General features: G+C 41.4%; 1 protein-coding gene across 4 annotated transcripts in view; it reads left to right on the forward strand.

Moving 5' to 3' along the window:
- PTK2 (protein tyrosine kinase 2) overlaps positions 1-20,464 on the forward strand; it is a 377,029-nt gene that overhangs the window by 17,568 nt on the left and 338,997 nt on the right. For 2 of the 4 annotated variants that reach the window (XM_073330030.1, XM_073330031.1), the window contains exon 2: positions 4,692-4,748. The exons of the other annotated variants lie outside the window; for them this stretch is intronic. The gene's annotated coding sequence lies outside the window, so the exon portion shown is untranslated. The remainder of the gene's footprint in view (positions 1-4,691; positions 4,749-20,464) is intronic. 4 annotated transcript variants of the gene reach the window in all.

The following is a 20,464-nucleotide window of genomic DNA, read 5'->3' on the forward strand; positions in this document are numbered from 1 at the left end:
TTAGAGACTAACTAATTTATTTGAGCATAAGCTTTCGTGAACTACAGCTCACTTCATTGGATGCATCCGATGAAGTGAGCTGTAGCTCACGAAAGCTTATGCGCAAATAAATTGGTTAGTCTCTAAGGTGCCACTAGTACTCCTTTTCTTTCTACCTGACAAAACTCTCTGTGTAGGACTGCCTGGCAACCACAGACAGCACTTGACAGAGTATACTGTAGAACACAAGAGCACTCTGAGTTTAGCAGTGTGAATTCCAAGAGGTAGGAGGGGTTCACTGCTGATGTCATGTGACCAAAGAGGACTACCTAGCCATGGCTGCCTCTCTTCTGAAGAACTAAACAAGGCTGGGCTCTGTGTTCCTTGTTCAGCATATTACAGTCCTTTTACCTTCACTCCTGTCCTGCTTCATGAATAATAATTAAATTAGCAGATTTGGTCTAATGAGAATGGGCATTTGTGGTCTCAAGCCATTCACTCTCACAGCCTTGCATTAGGTTAGCTGACTGGCCAAAGAACTGAAGTCAGCATAAAACGGGTCAAGCAGTGTTTGTGCTGTTCAGGGCTGACCTGCTTAAGGTGAATAAAAGATCATTGGGCAGTTTTGAAAAGTTCATGATTTCTTTTGCTCTCACTCCCACAATTGTGTACTGAATCAAATTCTAAAACACTGTATTACTAAATGGAGTTTTACTAACTTGTTATGCAGGGTTGTGCTACCTTCAGTAATGATGGACAATGTGGTGCAGCACAGAAAAAAAATCTTCAGTTTGTTTTTAAAGGTGAAGTATAGTCATGCCACGCTAATTACCATGTGGCTTATGGATGATAAGGCACTTACATTTTAAAGTGCTACAGTCATTTCCTGAAAAAAGAACTATCCTTTTGACTAAAATCTCTCATGCTTATTCTGAGTTTTATTTGTACGTGTTTGTAAAATTAGCTAAAATGTGGCCTGGCTTTTCTGCTTATACATGTACCTTGAGGAAACAAACGCTTATTCTTTGAGTAATGTCCCTATAGGTGTGACATACGAGGGTACAATCCAGACTAATGAGTAGCTGTGTCACTGCTGCCCTCTAACCTGGGATATCCTTTACAATGCTTTGTTAATGTTTCTCTATCGAAAGTGTAACTTAAACATATACTTTTTTTGTTTGTTTGTTACATAACTGCACTCAAAAACAAAACAATGTAAAACTTTAGAGCCTACAAGTCTGCTCAGTCCTACTTCTCGTGCAGCCAATCGTTAAGACAAGTTTGTTCACATTTATGGGAGATACTGCTGCCTGCTTCTTATTTATTACAGTGTCACCTGACAGTGAGAACAGGCATTCGCTTGGCACTTTTGTAGCTGGTGTTGCAAGGTATTTACACGTCAGATATGCTAAACATTCAAATGTCTCCTCATGCTTTAGCCATCATTCCGGAGGACATGCTTCCATGCTGATGATGTTCGTTTAAAAAATAGTGCGTTATTTAAATTTTGACTGAACTCCTTGAGGGAGAATTGTGTGTCCCCTGCTCTGTTTTACCCACATTCTGCCATATATTTCATGTTATAGCAGTTTCGGATGATGACCCAGCACACGTTGTTTGATTTGCGAATACTGTCACTGCAGATTTGATGAAACTCAAAGAAGGTACCAATGTGAGATTTCTAAAAACAGCTACAGCATTTGACCTAAGGTTTAATAATCTGAAGTGCCGTCCAAAATCTGAGAGGGACGAGGTGTGGAGCACGCTTTCAGAAATCTTAAAAGAGCAACACTCTGATGCGGAAACTACAGAACCCAAACCACCAAAAAAGAAAATCCAACCTTCTGCTGGTAGCATCTGACTCATGAAGATGAAAATGAACATGCGTTGATCCGCTTTGCTTTGGATTGTTGTTGAGCAGAACCCGTCATCAGCATGGATGCATATACTCTGGAATGGTGGTTGAAGCATGAAGGGACATACGAATGTTTATCATATCTGGCACGTAAATATCTTACGACACCGGTTACAAAAGTGCCATACGAACGCCTGTTCTCACTTTCAGGTGACATTCTAAACAAGAAGCAGGCAGCAGTATCTCCTGGAAATGTAACCACAATTGTTTGTCTGAGCGATTGGCTGAAGTAGGACTGAGTGGATTTGTCGGCTCTAAAAGTTTTACATTGTTTTATTTTTGAATGCAGGTTTTTTTGTACATAATTCGACATTTTTAAGTTCAACTTTCATTATAAAGAGCTTGCACTACAGTACTTGTATTAGATGAATTGAAAAATACGATTTATTTTTTACAGTGCAAATATTTGTATTAAATATAAATATAAAGTGAGCACTGTACATTTTGTATTCTGTGTTGTAATTGAAATCAATATGTTTGAAAATGTAGACAACATCCAAAAATATTTAAATAAATGGTATTCTATTATTGTTTAACAGGGTGATTAATCACAATTAATTTTTTTAATAACTTGAAAGCCCTAATTGGCATATGATATTGTACTTACATTTCAGTGTATAGTATATAGAGCAGTATAAACAAGTCATTGTCTGCATGAAATTTTTGTTTGTATTGAGTTCGCTAGTGCTTTTTATGTAGCCTGTTGTAAAACTAGGCAGATATCTAGATGAGTTGACGTACCCCCTGGAAAACCTCTGCATACCCCCAGGGGTACATGTACCCCTGGTTGAGAACCACTGCCTTACAAGACCACTATTTGAACTGATGGCTACCTGCTCGCTGCTCCATTTATCCATGAAAATGGCATTCCCGATAGCTATCACATCGGCGTGATGGATTGGAGAAAAAAGGGGCCCCTATGTCATGACCCCCTTCTCACAGTATTTTTTTTAAGGACAAGGTCACATTGCAACCTCACCTCAAATTTTTACCTAAAGTGTTCTCCAAGTTCCATATTAACCAACCTATTCACCTGCCAGTCTTCCACCCTGAACCTCACCTAGATAAACAAGAGGCACTACTGAACACCATTGACATTAGGAGAGCACTTCTATCTGAATTAGGACTAAACTCTTCAGAAAGACCCCCAAATTGTTTGTCTTGCTCACAGATAGATTGAAAGGGTCTGCAATCTCTAATCAAAGACTTTCCCAGCGGATATCTGATTGCATTAATTCTTGCTATGAATTTTGTAATATTCAAGCACCTTTGGACATACAAACTCACTATATGAGGTCCATTTCTACCTCTACGGCATTTCTTGAAAACATGCCCATTATTGAAATAAGTGAGGCCACTACCTGGGCTTCTATGAATATGTTCACTGAATGCTACTCACAACTCTGCTTCTGATACTGGGTTGGGCTTGGCTTTATTTTCTTCCATACTGGACTCAACTCTGAAGCTCCCTTTGTCTTATGGGGAACTGCTCAGTAGTCACCTAAAGTGGCACACCTATAGGGACACTACTCAAAGAAGAAGGAATGGTTACTCACCCTTTTCAGTCACTGTAGTTCTTTGAGATGTCTGTATCTATGGGAGCTACAGTATTTTCCCTCCTTCCCCTTTGCTTCGGAGTTCTCTGCTATGAGGATTTGCGGTTGAGAAGGAATGGAGGGCAGTTCGCCTGCACAATGTTATATGATGATGATATGGGGCATGAGACTGACTAGCGTATATGCACAGGCCAAACAGAAACTGCTATGTCAGTCTCTGCTCAAAGGTGTAGGGATGGCAAACACATCTAGAGTGACACACACCTCAAAGAACTATAGTTACTGCACAGGATGAGTAACCAGTTCTCACCAGATACTGTTTTCAGATTTTCTTCAAGGAGACTTTATTTATTTATTTTTTAATATTTGTAGAGTTGTAGCACCTAGAATCCTCATTCAGGAATTGGGGCTTCTTTTGTGGTGTACACACACGCACACACACACACACGCGCGCACACACACGCACACACACGCGCACACACACACACAAACTTCAAGATACATTTAGACCCGTGGTTCTCAACCAGGGGTCTGAGGCCCCTTGTGGGGGCCGCAAGCAGGTTTCGGAGGGCCTCCAAGCAGGGCCAGGATTAGATACGCTGGGGCCCAGGGCAGAAAGCCAAAACCCCATCATATGGGGCTAAATCCTGGGGCCCTGAGTCCTGCCATCTGGGGCTGAAGCCTGAGCAACTTAGCTTCGTGGGGCTGCCTGTACTGTGGGGCCCTGGGCAGTTGCCCTGCTTGCTACCCCCTAACACTGGCCTTGGCTTTTATATACATAAAAACAGTTGTTGTGGCACAGGTGGGCCGTGGAGTTCTATAGCAAGCTGGGGAGGGCTCAGGAAGAAAAAGGTTGAGAACCCCTGATTTTAGACTGTTAAGGTTCCATCAGGACGCATCCATCCAAAACCTTGAAATCATGAAAATAATAAGGGAAAAGTCTCCAGCATTTTTTTTTTTTTTAACCACCTTCACATCACCTACAGTACTGTCAACTACACACACTAACACTCTATAAGGCATTCACTTCCCTCTCCAGTAGATATCATAACAGAAGATGTACCCCAACTGACTGCCACATAGTCCATTTATTTGGAAAATTATTTTGACTTAATATTGCTGGGGTCACTGTTAAACTATTTGCATTCAACGTGTGTCAAGTATGTGACTAATCTGAATTTTCCTATGTCAAGAAAGAATCCTGATCAATTATCCTGATCAATTCTAAATTATCATTTCAGACTTCCATCTCAGTCATAGCAAGTACCTACCACTGAGAGCTGGAAAATCTACTTAAGGTATGTGGAATTTCCAGTGAACTAATTTTTCACTGGGTTTTATTAATGTTGGGTAAAACTGTTTAGGCTGAGATATTCTAAAGCACCCAAGGACCTTAAGAAGGCACAAATCCCATTGATTTTTCAATCAGACTTGCGTTGCTTAACTCTGTTAGGTGCTTTTGAAGATTCCACTGGTAAGCAATTGATGTTAAACTGTAACAAGAATCATCCCAGATTCCTAAATTTAACTGTCTAATTCACGACCCTTCTGTTCATTCACTCACTTCTTTGAAAGTGGGGTGGGTGGGAAATCTTATTTTGGATTGTTATCCATGTTCGAACTTAGTCGAAAAGTAATTTTTTTTTTTAATTTGAGAAAAATTCATTAAGCCGTTTTTGAGTTATACAAAACACTCAAAAATATATTTCTCTTAAGTATAAGGGATGCAGTGTTTCCTAGTGGATAGGCCACTTGTCTGGGACTTAGGAGGCCTGGATTTTATTCCTGGTTCGGTCACTGGTCTGCTGGGTGACCTTGGGAAAGTCATTTCACCTCCTGGTGGCTATATTTCTCCATCTCTAAAATGGAGATAATGATGCTAGCCTCTTTTGTAAAGCACTTTGAGATCTTCTTTGAGATCTATTGACGAAAAGCGCGATGAGTGCTAAAATGTTTTAATAATTAGTAGTAGTACTGATGCTATAGGGAAGTTGGTCACACTTGCTGAGCTCTTAACAGATATGGAAATAGTGTCCATTGAGGCTATTTTTCTTCAGAGGAGTGTCTGTGTATGTTGCTTACACCAGTGCTACTCAAAGTGGTGGTCCGTGGACCGGTGCCGGTCTGCTAGCCATTGGCTGCCGGTCTGCGCCTACATTGGAAAAAAAAAATTGCCAGTCCCCCACATCAGATAGCTTGAGAAGCACTGGCTTACACTATGCCCTAAAGCTGTAAATGATATCTGCTGAAGTTTTTTATTTTTTATCAGGACCCTGTAAAGACATAGCATCTTTGTGACATCACTATTGCAGTCTTCCTGCCAGTCTGATGGGCACAGGGGTTGCTAAGCTCAATGTCATGTGGACAGCTTGTGTGAGGGGCATTTGAAAGACCCTATCTTACCTACAAAAGCTTTGGAGCTGCTTCATACCAAAGCTGATCAGCTGAACGCTGTAGAATCAGGATGACACTATGGTAATGGAGAAGAATTTTAACAATCCTCTAGTTCCATATTAAGAAAAGGAGGACTTGTGGCACCTTAGAGACTAACAAATTTATTTGAGCATAAGCTTTCATGAGCTACAGCTCACTTCATCGGATGCATTCAGTGGAAAATACAGTGGGGAGATTTATATACACAGAGAACATGAAACAATGGGTGTTACCATACACACTGTAACGAGAGTGATCAGGTAAGATGAGCTATTACTAGCAGGAGAGCGAGGGGGGACGGACCTTTTGTAGTGATAATCAAGGTGGGCCATTTCCAGCAGTTGACAAGAACATCTGAGGAACGGTGGGCGGGGGGTGGGGGGGAGAAACATGTGGAAATAGTTCTACTTTGTGTAATGACCCATCCACTCCCAGTCTTTATTCAAGCCTAAATTAATTGTATCCAGTTTGCAAATTAATTCCAATTCAGCAGTGTCTCATTGGAGTCTGTTTTTGAAGGTTTTTTTGTTGAAGAATTGCCACTTTTAGGTCTGTAATCGAGTGACCAGAGAGATTGAAGTGTTCTCCGACTGGTTTTTGAATGTTATAATTCTTGACGTCTGATTTATGTCCATTTATTCTTTTCCATAGAGACTGTCCAGTTTGCCCAATGTACATGGCAGAGGGGCATTGCTGGCACATATCACATTGGTAGATGTGCAGGTGAACGAGCCTCTGATATTGTGGCTGATGTGATTAGGCCCTATGATGGTGTCCCCTGAATAGATATGTGGACGCAGTTGACAACGGGCTTTGTTGCAAGGATAGGTTCTTGGGCTAGTGGTTCTGTTGTGTGGTGTGTGGTTGCCTGTGAGTGTTTGCTTCAGGTTGGGGGCTGTCTGTAAGCAAGGACTGGCCTGTCTCCCAAGATCTGTGAGAGTGATGGGTCGTCCTTCAGGATAGGTAGTAGATCCTTGATGATGCGTTGGAGGGGTTTTAGTTGGGGGCTGAAGGTGATGGCTAGTGGCGTTCTGTTATTTTCTTTATTGGGTCTGTCCTGTCGTAGGTAACTTCTGGGTCCTCTTCTGGCTGTGTCAGTCCGTTTCTTCACTTCAGCAGGTGGGTATTGTAGTTGTAAGAACGCTTGATAGAGATCTTGTAGGTGTTTGTCTCTGTCTGAGGGGTTGGAGCAAATGCGGTTGTATCGTAGAGCTTGGCTGTAAACAATGGATCGTGTGGTGTGGTCTGGATGAAAGCTGGAAGCATGTAGGCAGGCATAGCGGTCAGTAGGTTTCCGGTATAGGGTGGTGGTTTTGTGACCATCGCTTCTTAGCACCGTAGTGTCCAGGAAGTGGATCTCTTGTATGGACTGGTCGAGGCTGAGGCTGATGGTGGGATGGAAATTGTTGAAATCATGGTGGAATTCCTCAAGGGCTTCTTTTCCATGGGTCCAGATGATGAAGATGTCATCAGTGTAGCGCAAGTAGAGTAGGGGCATTAGGGGACGAGAGCGGAGGAAGCATTGTTCTAAGTCATCCATAAATATGTTGGTATACTATGGGGCCATGCGGGTACCCATAGCAGTGCCACTGATTTGAAGGTATACATTGTCCCCAAATGTGAAATAGTTATGGGCTATGGTCTCAAGTAGAAACTGTGTTTGCTGTACATTCACTCTGCCAAATCACAAACATTCAATATGTCTGTAGCCTGCGGTGTTCAACCCTTTCACTTCTGTTCTTTATGCCATGAGTCCTGTTTGGTCCCCTTTTTAATTCATCTGTGCTTTCCCTAAGTGCTTTAATCCGTCATTGCAGGGTTATATTTTATCTGCATTGAGACTGATATTTTTCTGACTTCTGTTTCCCTTACTGATTGTAGTCTTTATTTTTATTTAAAGTTAATTTTAGTGATGTTATATTACACCAGCATGGGTTTGGCTGTTGTGGCTACAGTTTCAAGCTCAATAGAGTGAAAGTCACCTCTGTTACTTGCTTCAGATTTAGACTCTCTAGGAACTCATAATGACCAAGGATAGTGATTATACATGCAAGTACAGGGTGTAGTCTGTTTCACAAGTTTTATTAAAGAGAAATTCTATAAAGATCTATGCACAAATTATAAATATAGTTATACTCACATCCTTAAGGATATTCTTAAGGTCTGATTGCTGCCTTGCCAATTGATTATCAGGAGAGGGATGGTTCCTGCTGGAGTTTCACATAAGGAGCTCAATTTTTCCACTCTGGGCGTCCTCTTTTTATAATGTGATTCTGACTGTATTCATACCCTGCAGTTAGGGCACGCAGAATAATGTGACTACCAGGTATCTTGTAAAGGGAAAAAAAATTACTCTTACTTTTAATTTTTCACAATATCATCCATTGGTAAATCTTTTCCTGTAATCTTGTGGCACAGTTACTTACATCAAGCATTTCTTAAGCCTGTAGTCTAGTATGGCTAAACTAAAGTCTTACAGGCCTCAGTATTGTAGGCCTTGCGTTTCATCCCTCCTTACTTAGATATCTAATGTATACTTATCCCTTCTGACTACTGATCAATCTTATACGTCTATCATTCTATAACTTAATTCTATTTAGTATACAATGATTATATATGACATAACATGTTAGTTAATGATAACTAAGGCTATGAATTTGTCACAGAGGTCATTGATTCTGAGACTTCTGAAGACCTCAGTGACTTCAGCCTGCGGTGGCTGGGAGCTGCCAGGTCCTGTTTTTTCTCATGGGGGCAGGGAGCTGCGGGGCACCCATGCAGCTTCCAGCCTCAGTGGTTGGCAGGGGGATCCCTGCAGCCTCGGGCCCCTGTGAGCGGCAGAGGGACCCCTGCAGCTCCAAGCCAGGGTGGAGGGGGACCCCTCAAGCTCCAAGCCTGTCCCGCAGTTGCCCAGAAGCTTCCCATTTTGTCATGGATATTTTTAGTGAAAGTCTGGGACAGGTCACAGACTTCCGCGAATTTTTCTTTATTGTCCATGACTTTTACTAAAAATATCCTTGACAAAATCTTAGCCTTAGTCTTAACATCACACAATGAATGAGCAATAAACTAAAATAATTGGCTACATGATGTTATACTTCCATGTCTGGGGGTTTTGTACAATTGGTTATAGTAAAAGCAGAATTGTGGAAACTAGTTACTCACTCTTGTCCACGTCTTAATGCTTTTTGTTGCTACATTCTCTTTTGTGGTGAGCAGCGTGGGTGACAAGAGTCCAGCAAGATTTGCATCACTCATGTTTTGAACTGTAACAAAATCTTTCTGCCGACAGTTCAGGAATGCCAGTGCACCTCCTCACCTCAGTTGCTGATGCAGTTCATGCCGTTATTTTTCCCCTTTTAGACTATTGTAATGGCTTTCTTGCTGCAATCATGATTAATACATGACAGCAGGTACAAAATGTTTCTGCTAGCATTCTGGATGAAGCAATAATGTAACTGCATCTCTGGCTCTGATACACTGCAAACTGCTTTTCAGATTAACTTCAAGGTACTCTCTTTCACCTGCTAAAGCCCTTCAAATTCTGTCTGATATAGTTGGTCTGTACACCTTCCGTCACCAGTAAATGTCACCTAATGCTGGTTCACTTATCTCATCGCTACCCAGATGTGCTGCACTGTGTGACGGTCTTCTCTTGTACAGTAATACTTTCTTGAATTTCTTGCTCAGGGATTTCATGGATGCTAATTAGTCTTTTTTTGCTCTTAAAATTCTCTGTGAATAATTACTTCTCTTCCCCTTCTTTCTAAAGTGCCATGTCTATTTGTACTAAACTGTTGCATAGCTATGAATAGATTAATGCCTTGGTATGGTTAAAGTTGGTTTTCCTGTTTTTTTTCCCATGCAAGTTAAAGATAGTGAAGTTCAAGTTTTTAGTAGTCTTCAGTTTTATCGCTTCATTTAAAAACCTGAAGATTTGTAGTTAGATCAAACAAGAAAGCCCTAAAGTGCCAGGATGCTGCATATAAGACCTGGATTAAGCAGCCTGGACCTCAGGGTTACATGAGATGGCCTCCACTATCCTCTTTGCCCTTTACTGTCCTTACTTCTCTCCTTAGGTCAGGTCTAATCAATATAATGTTTAAGTATTATTATTCGTATTATGGACCAGGGTCATACTGTGTTTACATTTTTTATAGTAAACTTAGTTTTTTTACCATGTCCCAGATTTTCAGTCTGTCTTAAATTTTTATATTGACAGTGAGTAGAAATTGTTGGGAGGGAGTATATTAAAGATTTTGTTAGCTGGATAAAAGATAGCTGGGCCATTGGCAGCTGGTAAGGCATGGGGAATTGTTCGAATTTTGGTTTCGAGGCAGTAATTGAGACTTATGGTAACGGGCAGTGGAGGCATGATCAATTTTTCTGAAACGTTTTACACTGTTTATAACACCAGCGATTAAAGGGTAATATGGGGCCTTTACCTGCTAATACCTAAGTTCAAGTCCATGTGTTTCATGTAGCAGTTGATATCCCTGACATCTACAATAATGAAGGCAATGCAATTCCTGCTCTGTTTTAGGGATTAGCAGTGTCTTCAACAGTAGCATGAATAACCCAGAAAAGTCAGAGCCTGAAATTGTCTGTCTGCAGGTAAAAAGACTTCCAGTTCATCTCAAAATGTATTTATCATGTGTAAAAAGCCTAGATGGGAACTATCCGGATTTAGAATCTTTTTTTGATTGTTTCCTTTCATTTCAGTTGACCTTTTAAAATGAACAGCTGTTAATGTCATGATGTCATGTACAAGTGTGCTTTTTGGTCTGCAGCCATTTGTACTTTGGAATACACAGTGTGTAAAAGACTGAAGTGAGTCATGTCCTGGTAAAACCATGACAACCCTGTATTTATTAGTTTGTTAGGTAAATATCTTGCAGTAGAGTGCACCTTCTTGAATAAGACTTTGTTATAAAGTTTTCACTCAGCTCCATGAATCACCGTATTGTAAAATATAGCGCCATGACAAGTAAGCAAAGATAGATTCTTAGATTCCTAGGCCAGAAGGGACCATTGTGGTCATCTGGTCTGACTTCCTGTAAAAAACAGGCCAGAACTTGCTCAAAATAATTCTTAGCAAGACACATTACATTTAACATAGCATTTTTCTGGTATGTTTTTGGGGAGGGATTTGTTTGGTCAGCAGTTTGGGGGAATGGAGGAGGCTGGGATTATCTCAGTTTAATTATTGGCCATTTTTTTGCACCATCCCTTTTTTATATGTGTTATGTACCCAGATACCTATGTGATGGATACAATATACGCTATGAATTTAATGTGCTGTACTTCTTTATTACACACACAAAACTACATTATAAGAACATCATTAAGGTTGCAAAATTAAGCTCTCAAAAGTTAGGAAATGCCAGAATTAAGGTTGCCTGTTGCAGCCTTAATTTACGTCCTTGTGCATAAGCATTATGAGACAGTCTTTAATTACATGATCACATGGTATCTTTTTCCCCAGGACCCCGGTCAATTCTGTGCACAGGGCAAACAGACTTGCTTGGGGGATAAATCAGGATTGTGTCGTGAATGAGCATGTCTGTAGGACCCCTATTTCATTTGTTGCAGAAGTTGGAAGGTGTGTAATGAACAAGGCAGGGGATTGTAGGAAGAGAGTGGATGATCTCAGGGGTAAGAGAGATGAATACTTCCCTGGAGAACTGGATTCCATCTCTTCCTCTGCCACAGAGTTCCTATATGATGTTAGGCAAGTCACTTAAACAAGTGGCACCCAACCTTATTACACGGGAGCCACATAAACTGAGGCATAACCTTGTGTGGGCCAAACAGATTCTATATATTTTAATAAGATATGAAGTCTCCTGTATTGACTTATATTTTAAGTTCAGTATGTATTTAGATATGTTGTTTGTATAGTATTGTCTATTTACACACTTACTGTGTTGAAGCTGGCTGTGGACCTTATGAAATGCTCTGGTGGGCTGAAGTTTGGGCACCCTGATTTAAACCAGACTTCTCACAGATGGTCACTAATCGTGTGTTCCTCATTTTGAGTGCCTGACTTCGAGACCTTTGTTTCTTATTTACAGAAGTGCTGAACACTCACAGCTGCAACTTTTGTCAATGGGAACTGTACTCTGAACATATAAAGCACTATATAATGCTAAATATGCTGACAATCCGGTCCCTAGGCATCTCAAATTGAGTACCCATATTGGATATTTTTGACCTTACTTTCTTTGTCTTGGTTTGCGATCTGTAAAAGGGGGGTATCACCACCTCTCACTTCACAGGGGTGTTATGAAAATAAATTATCCTTTGTGAAACACTCATATACTAGAGTGACAAGAAAAAAGCTTATGAGGAACTTAATTCTGTTTTCAGACCACGCTTTGAATAGCGTGCTGTAAATAAAGCATGGAGCCATGTATTTAACAATGAAGAGAAAACAAAATATTGAGTAGCTGCTCGTTAGCTGAGCACCATACATTCTGGGCACTGAATAAGGCTGAGGTCCGGGGGGAAAAATGACATGGAAAATTTCAGCCCAGGCTGTTAAATTTTGATAATGTAATAACCAACTGAAAACAGGGAAATGTCGGGCAACCTTCAGTAATAGGTGGTGCTATCAGCTCCACCTATAAGAAGCAAGCCACCCAAAGGTGCTCTGATGTTATTGTGATGAATGTTATATCGATATTTAGATGTATTGGATTTTAAAATAGTAATGACTATTTGTCAAGCAACCTTGCCTCAACCAGTACAATGTGTTTTAAAAATTGCTGGGAAACCAGTGGACTTGTATATCCTAATAGCTTCAAAAGTGAGGGGAGCTAATATTATTGGCTGAGCTTGCAAAGACCTTGCATGCAACTCAACAGCATTTTTTCATTTCTTTATCTGTAACACAGTAACTTTTGAAGGCTGCATCTGATCAATTCCATAATTTCAGGGAATGTTCTAGGCATCAGTGGCCAGAACCCTATTGACTTCTGGGGAAAAATCAGGGGAGACACATGAAGCCCCTTTCGGCACAGCCTCAAGCAGCTCTGCAATTGTCTATAGATCAGACAAGTGGTTGATGTCACCCATTAATGCCTTTCACATAACAGTACTCTTCTTTGCTCATCCCAATGGAGTTTATCTCCCAGGCAGAAAGAAAAATAATGATGGAGGGCGTGGCAGTGTGCACACAGCCCTTGGCATTGGGGAAAAAATGGGATATCCTGGTATGGGGGAAGAAGGGAATGTGACTTGCTGGTAAGAGAGTGAAATAGAGGGGGATGGGAGTGTGTACACAGAATTTGTGAGGTGAAATGGAGGAATGCAAGGAGCCACTGGTGTGTTTAATAAGCTCAGCCTACAGAAGCTACGAAGTGTGAAACTATCTCTTTTTAAAACAGTAATCGCCTAGAAGTGCTTACAGCTCTACCTGACTTCTGGAAGTGGTGTCTTGCTGGTCCTCTTATCTGGTTGGCTATCTCGAGTTTTTCAGGGCAAAAGAAGACAGTCTTATGTTGGAGGAAAAGATTTATGATAAATAAAGGAGTATATGTTCCCCAGTGGTTCAGGTTTGAACAAAAAGGGGTTGGGACAGGTATCCTCAGTCAAGAGGCTGCAGACCGTAATCAAGGGTCCTTCCTAGATGGGTTTAAAAAAAAAAATTCTGCAGAAAAGGACCTAGGGGTTACAGTGGACGAGAAGCTGGATATGAGTCAACAGTGTGCCCTTGTTGCCAAGAAGCCCAATGGCATTTTGGGTTGTATAAGTAAGGGCATTGCCAGAAGATCGAGGGATGTGATCGTTCCCCTCTGTTCAACATTCGTGAGGCCTCATCTGGAGTACTGTGTCCAGTTTTGGGCCCCACACTGCAAGAAGGATGTGGAAAAATCGGAAAGCGTCCAGCGGAGGGCAACAAAAGTGATTTGGGGACTGGAACACATGACTTATGAGGAACAGCTGAGGGAACTGGAATTGTTTAGTCTGCAGAAGAGAAGAGTGAGGGGGGATTTGATAGCTGCTTTCAACTACCTGAAAGGAGGTTCCAAAGAGGATGGCTCTAGACTGTTCTCAGTGGTAGCAGATGACAGAACGAGGACTAGTGGTCTCAAGTTGCAGTGGGGGAGGTTTAGGTTGGATATTAGGAAAAACTTTTTCACAAGGAGGGTGGTGAAGCACTGGAATGGGTTACCTAGGGAGGTGGTAGAATCTCCTTCCTTAGAGGTTTTTAAGGTCAGGCTTGACAAAGCCCTGGCTGGGATGATTTAGTTGGGGATTGGTCCTGTTTTGAGCAGGGGGTTGGATTAGATAACCTCCTGAGGTCCCTTCCAACCCTGATATTCTATGATTCTATGACAAGATCTCATTCTCAGGGTGGTTTTTTTTCGCAGGGCTTCTGGTTTAACCCAAATCGACACTAGCTTGGCAGAAATCTCTGGCTGCCTTCTTTCTATGTAATTTTGCAACCAGTAAACTGAAACACAAATAGTATAAACTATACCAGATAACTCCTTTTTTCCCCAGAGCTTCCTGCCCTGGCTTCCGGTCCACATAACGCCTTTGTATCTCTCCTCTGCAGCTGAACTTAAGGAGTGCCTAGCTAATAATGCCTTCTTTAAATGCCTCTGAGGTGTGGCTAGGCAGTAACCCCTAAGACCCCAGGCTATAGTTTGGCTCATCAGGGCTTCCTCCTAGGGATGCATGCCCAAAGCAGGATTCAGCAGTGTTTCAGGGTTCCTTCCAGAGTTGCCAAAAGACCTGCATACCTTGGTGTAGGGAACTTCTCTTGTCTCTTTCCCTCCCAGGTGAGTATGAAAAGAGAAACCCCAGGACAAGAGATACTACAGGAAGTGGTGTTGGTCATTCATTAGATGTCACTGCTCATTGTGACAGAACTGGAGTAATGCATCCTCGTAATGCTAGGGGCATCCTGCTTCTGGAGGTGCTGTCTTTCTGAATAAGTTTAAATCATAGGGTTGGCTTCATTAAATATTCCATGACACTTTATTATTTTTGCAAGTGTCATGATGTTAACCTCTGCTCTGTGGCCTTATTCGAACTTGGAAAAGTATGGTCTGCCCACCAAAAGATGAAAATATTGCCATTGTAGCTGAACTGAAGTTTTTTCCTTCTTTGTCTCCAATCCTATAAACATGTAGGCACATGCTTACCTATATCATTGTGATAGGCTCTATAGAGAAACAGAAGACTCACTTCCACCAATGTTTTTTTTAAAAAAAGTGTAGCATTACTTGTGCAGAATGGCTATTGCATTCCCTCCATTGGTGGATGAGTTATCTCTATATACATAGTCTTTAAAGCTCTTTGGGATACAAGGGGCCATATAAATCTAAGCTGATGGTGGTAGTGCAATATTATCATGAGAACACTATTATCTTTATAGTTAGCAATTTATAATTACCTATCCATTGTTCTTTGTTGTGGTTAATATGTTAAAGTGCTTAATGATTGTAATTAGCTGAAATTTAAAAAGAGAACTAACTGCAGAATATAGGTTACCAATAATGCAGTTAGCATCGTCGCTTAGAAAAGATTTGGCAAACAGGATACTTTAATTCAGACAACCAGACCATTCTTAGGCCATGTCTGCACAGTGCTGTTAACAGCGATGTAGTTTGGCTCTAAAATGAGTGATTTTTAACTGTGGCAATTGGTAGTATGTTCATGCCTTATTATGGTATTTTCATTGTTAATCATTGCATTCAAACAGCTCAGTGTTAGTTTGAACTGACCTCTCGGTATTTGGGGCAGATATCCCATGGTGTAGTGTTTTGCTGCTCTGCTCTGTGCGCGCGCTCTCTCTCTCTCTCCTTTTTTTTTTCTTTTTTCTTTCCACCCTGCACTCCATTCTGGGACATGGGATCAAGCTAACAACTTCCTATGATAGCTCTCCTAGCGTTCATTCATTTTGTCTGCATCATTTTCAAACTGATGTCAGGCAGCATGGAGGACCCTGTGCTGAGCATTATGAGTATGGCAGTTGTTCATATGCATGTGCATTTTGAGTCACACAGGCAGATGGATTTGGCCTTGCAGTTTCATAGGCCTGTTGATACTGCAGCAATCCAGCTAGCAAATGAGGAGCAGGAGGATGAAATCAAGTAGTTATTTCTGCAGAGACTGTCCGTGGAGTACCTGAGCACAGTGGAGTTCTGATTTTGGGCTCGGCCAGCTAGCGGTGACGAGTGGGGTAGGGTAGCGCTGAAGACCTGGGATGACCAGCAGTGGTGGCAAAACTGTAGAATGGCAAAGGCAACTTTCCTAGAAATCTGTGGAGCAGCAGTGGGAGAAGACTAACATGAGACTTCCCCTGTGCTTGAAGAAGTGTGGTATCATTGACATCTGGAAACTCGCCACACCCAGTGGCTACCAATCAGTAGTTAATCAGGAGACTGCTGTTGTGCTGTGTCATACAGCTTGGCAGTGCACAGAATGTTATTGATGGCTTTGCATGGATGGGGTTCCCAAGCTGTATAGAGGCCATTGATGAGACACTTGTGCCTTTTCTCTGTGTGTGTGTGTGTGTATACACACACACTCTGATTCAAAGACGTTAACAGAAAAGAGTTTTTTTTCCCATCCTGCTGTGAGGTCTGGTTGATCACAGTGGAAGATTCATCAGTATTAATGTGGGGTGGTCTGGTAGGGTCCATGATGCCAGGATAGTTAGAAATCCATGCCTGTTTGTTGGAATGAGCAAGGGAACTTTTGCTCCTCAGCACATTGTGGATGTTAATGGAGTTATGTTTCCTTCACTCAGTCTGGAAGACCCATATTACCCTCTGCTTCTCTAGCTTATGAAGTCTTTCACTGGACAGTTGAACATGAAAAGGAGAGATTTAACTTTGCCCTGAGGAGCTGTAGAATGTCAGTGGAGAGTGTGTTCAGGTGGCTGAAAAGAAAATGGTGGTGCCTTATGAGAAGACTGGGTGTTTCTCATCATTGTGCCACGTGTGATAAGTGCCTACTATATTTTGCACAATATATATGAAACCAAGGGAGAAATCCTGGAGGATGGATGGGAACAGGAGCTGCAGAGATTTTTTCGAAATTATGGTCATCCAGAGAGGGTACCCCTTCAGAATAGCCCAAGTGGTCAAGGGAACAGCGTGCAGGATACCTTATGTTTCTACTTTGAGGCCAGTGAGTAGTTGTGGCTAATAAATGCTTTGTAAGCAAAGAAATAAGTTTTTTGGTTTGATTTTTATTATGAATTAAAGGCAGGGGGTGGTGTGTGTGGTGCCAATGAGAGTTTGAGTTGTATCTGAATTAAGTTTTCAAGACTGGCTTTTAGAAATTGCATTTATTGAGTATGAAAAAAGTGACAATGCTGCTTCAATAAAAAATAAACAATTGATCAGGGAATGTAGTCGTCATCATCTTAGCATATGTGCAACGTGCCTCAGGTGGCATGTGACCAGGATTCATCACCAAATTTGGTTCACTACTTGGATTGTTAGCTTCCCCGGCTTGGGCCTGGTACTGATGGAGAGTGCAATTTGAATGCTGATCCATGCCCCACAGGGAATGTAGTGCAAAGTTAAGAATGGTGGTATTGAGGGATGGCTACACTGAGGAATGGCTACAATCCTGAACTCCAGAAAATAATGCGCATTCCATCTTCTGTGGGACTAAAGGTAGTGAGAGGCAGATGTAAACCGTTTGATTGAAAAAGTGGTCCCAGTATGGTGTATTTCTACATTTTGCAGGACATTGGAATTCTGGGGCACAGTGTTTGATCTTTGCAGCAAAAAGTGCTCCATCACAGCTGTTTGCCTCTGAAGTATCTGCATCATGTCCCTCTCAATGGTCACTTGCTCCCTATCAGTGGTCACACGCTCCATTTCAACCTTTTGAGAATGCTTCAGGAAATCTTTCCCCCCACAACTCTGTCTTCATGGGCCTCTGTTGTTGGGAATTAAAGACTTAATGGAACAGATTGGAGTTCTTTGTCTTTGTTTTCCCTGAAATTTGAAAGCCTTTGTGGCGGCAGCCACTCTTCCCTCTTTGCGCCATTGCAGGTGCTAAGGAAAATAAGAAAAAAAAATTAACTTATTGTCAAACTCCTCATAGTCTTTGTCATAACAATGATAAAATGTTTCTTTTCCCATAATTTTGGAATCTCATTCTCATCTTCTCTTCCTACGGCTGTGGTTCACTTTGAGTTGATAAGATGTTTCCCAACTTACTTCCCCATACTACAGGCTCCTTGTACTTTATTTAGGAGATGGGTAGGTGTGGGGGTAGGGGTTACAGACACGTAAGATGTTTTTTTAAAGTACATTTGGTTTGGAGCTGGGAGGTGGATGGATAGAGGCTTCTTTTCATTTTTTATGTGGGTGCAGTGAACAAGTTAATATTCTATGTACACCTCTGCAGGCTGCCCTGACAAGGAAGAATCTAACATGGAGGCAGGTCACCAGGAAACAGAGAACAGTGCTGTTTTTAAAAAAGCAAAGGGGAAACTGGATAGTTTCCCCCCAGCTGGTGCAGGAGTGGAAAGGAAACACTTACTGTGTTGGCAGAACTGAGAGAACAGTGTCCCTGTTGTTAGGAAGAGACAGGTAGTAGTAATGGGGGATTCAATTATTAGAAATATAGATAGTTGGGTTTGTGATTATAAGGAGAACCACATGTTGAATCGCTTGTCGGGTGCGAAGGTTGCAGACCACTCGTGATATCTAGATAGACATATGTGCAGTGCTAGGAAGGAGCCGGTGGTCGTGGTATATGTAGGTACCAATGACATAGGGAAAGGTAGGAGACCAAATTCAGACTGCAAGGTAAGAGATTAAAGTTTAATATCTCCATGGCAGCATTCTCTGAAAAGCTTCCAGTTCCATGCACAAGGCCAGTTAGGTAGAACTTCAGGGTCTCAAGATGTGGATGAGATGATGGTGTTTGGAGGAGGGATTTAGATTTATTAGGAAATGGAGAATTTTTTGGGAAAGGAGGAGCCTGAACAGGAAGGATGGGGTTCACCTAAACCAAAACAGAACCAGATTGCTGGCATATAAAATTAAAAAGGTCGGAGTGGAATTTTTAAACTAAGGGCTGGAGGAAAGCCAACAGGGGTGAAGGAGCACACAGTTTTGACAGGCACATCTCTTAGGGGAGGAGTTATTAAAGGGGATACTCAATATCTTAGGAAAGAGGAGAGATTTGAAGTTGATAAAGTACAGGTGGGAACTGAAGAGAGTCCCAATGAAAGAGCCCCATTCAGTTACATCACATGAAGGCAGAAGAATATTGACGAATTTTGAAAGTACTTTTATACAAATGCAAGTAGTCTAAATACTAATATGAGCGAACTTGAGTGCCTGGTATTAAATGAGGTTATTGATATAATAGGCATCATAGAAACCTAGTGGAATGATGATAATGTGACACAGTGTTGCCACGCTACAGAATGACAGAGTAGGTCACAATGGTGTGGGGAGTTGCACTATATGTGAAAGAAAACATAGTGTCAAATACAGTAAAAATCTTAAATGAATCAAAACATACTGTAGAATATGTATGGATAGTTAGAAATTCCATGCTTGAACAATAAGAGTAAAGCAGTAGGAGTATACTACCGACCACCTGATTAGGATGGTGTGATGGTGATTGTCAAATGCTCAGGGAAATTAGAGAGGCTACAAAAACAGAAAACCCAATAATAATGGGGGATTTCAACTATCCACATATTGACTGGGTACATGTCATCCAAGATGGGATGCAGGGATAAAATTTCTAGACACCATTACTGACTGCTTCTTGGAGCAGCTAGTCCTGGACCCCACAAGGGGGAGGCAATTCTGGATTTAGTCCTAAACGGTGCACAGGATCTGATCCAAGAGTTGAATAGAGCTGAACCACTCAGTAATAGAGACCATAATGTAGTTAAATTTAACATTCTTGCGGGGGGGGGGGGGGGAAGTACCAAAGAAACTCACCACAGTAGCATTTAATTTAAAAAAGGGGAACTATACAAAAATGAGGAGGCTAGTTAAATGGAAATGAAAAGGAAGTCCCAAGAGTGAACTGCCTGCAAGCTGCATGGAAAATTTAAAAAATCATCCTAATAGAGGCTTAAGCAATATGTATACCGCAAATAAATATAAAACCAGCAAGTGAACCAAAAAATGCCACCATGGCCAAACAACAAAGTAAAAGAGGTGGTTAGATGCAAAAAGTATCCTTCAAAAATTGGATGTCAGATCTCACTGAGGAAAATAGAAAGGAGCATAAACTCTGGTAAGTCAAGTATAAAAGTATAATTAGGCAGGCCAAAAAAGAATTTGAAGAGCAACTAGCAAAAGACACAAGCTAACAGTAATTTGTTTTTAAGTACATCAGAAGCAGGAAATCTTCCAAAAAATCAGTGGGCCACTAGATGTTTGAGGTGCTAAAGGAGCACTCGAGAAAGACCAGGCTGTTGCTGTAAACCTAAATGGATTCTCTGTACTGGTCTTCATTGCAGAAGGTGTGAAGGAGATTCCCACACTCGAGCCATTCTTTTTAGGGGACAAATCTGAATATCTGTCCCAGATTGAGGTGTCAATAGAGGAGGTTTTGGAACAAATTGACCAAT

Source organism: Lepidochelys kempii, chromosome 2, assembly GCF_965140265.1.
Source record: "Lepidochelys kempii isolate rLepKem1 chromosome 2, rLepKem1.hap2, whole genome shotgun sequence".
NCBI lineage: Eukaryota > Metazoa > Chordata > Testudines > Cheloniidae > Lepidochelys > Lepidochelys kempii.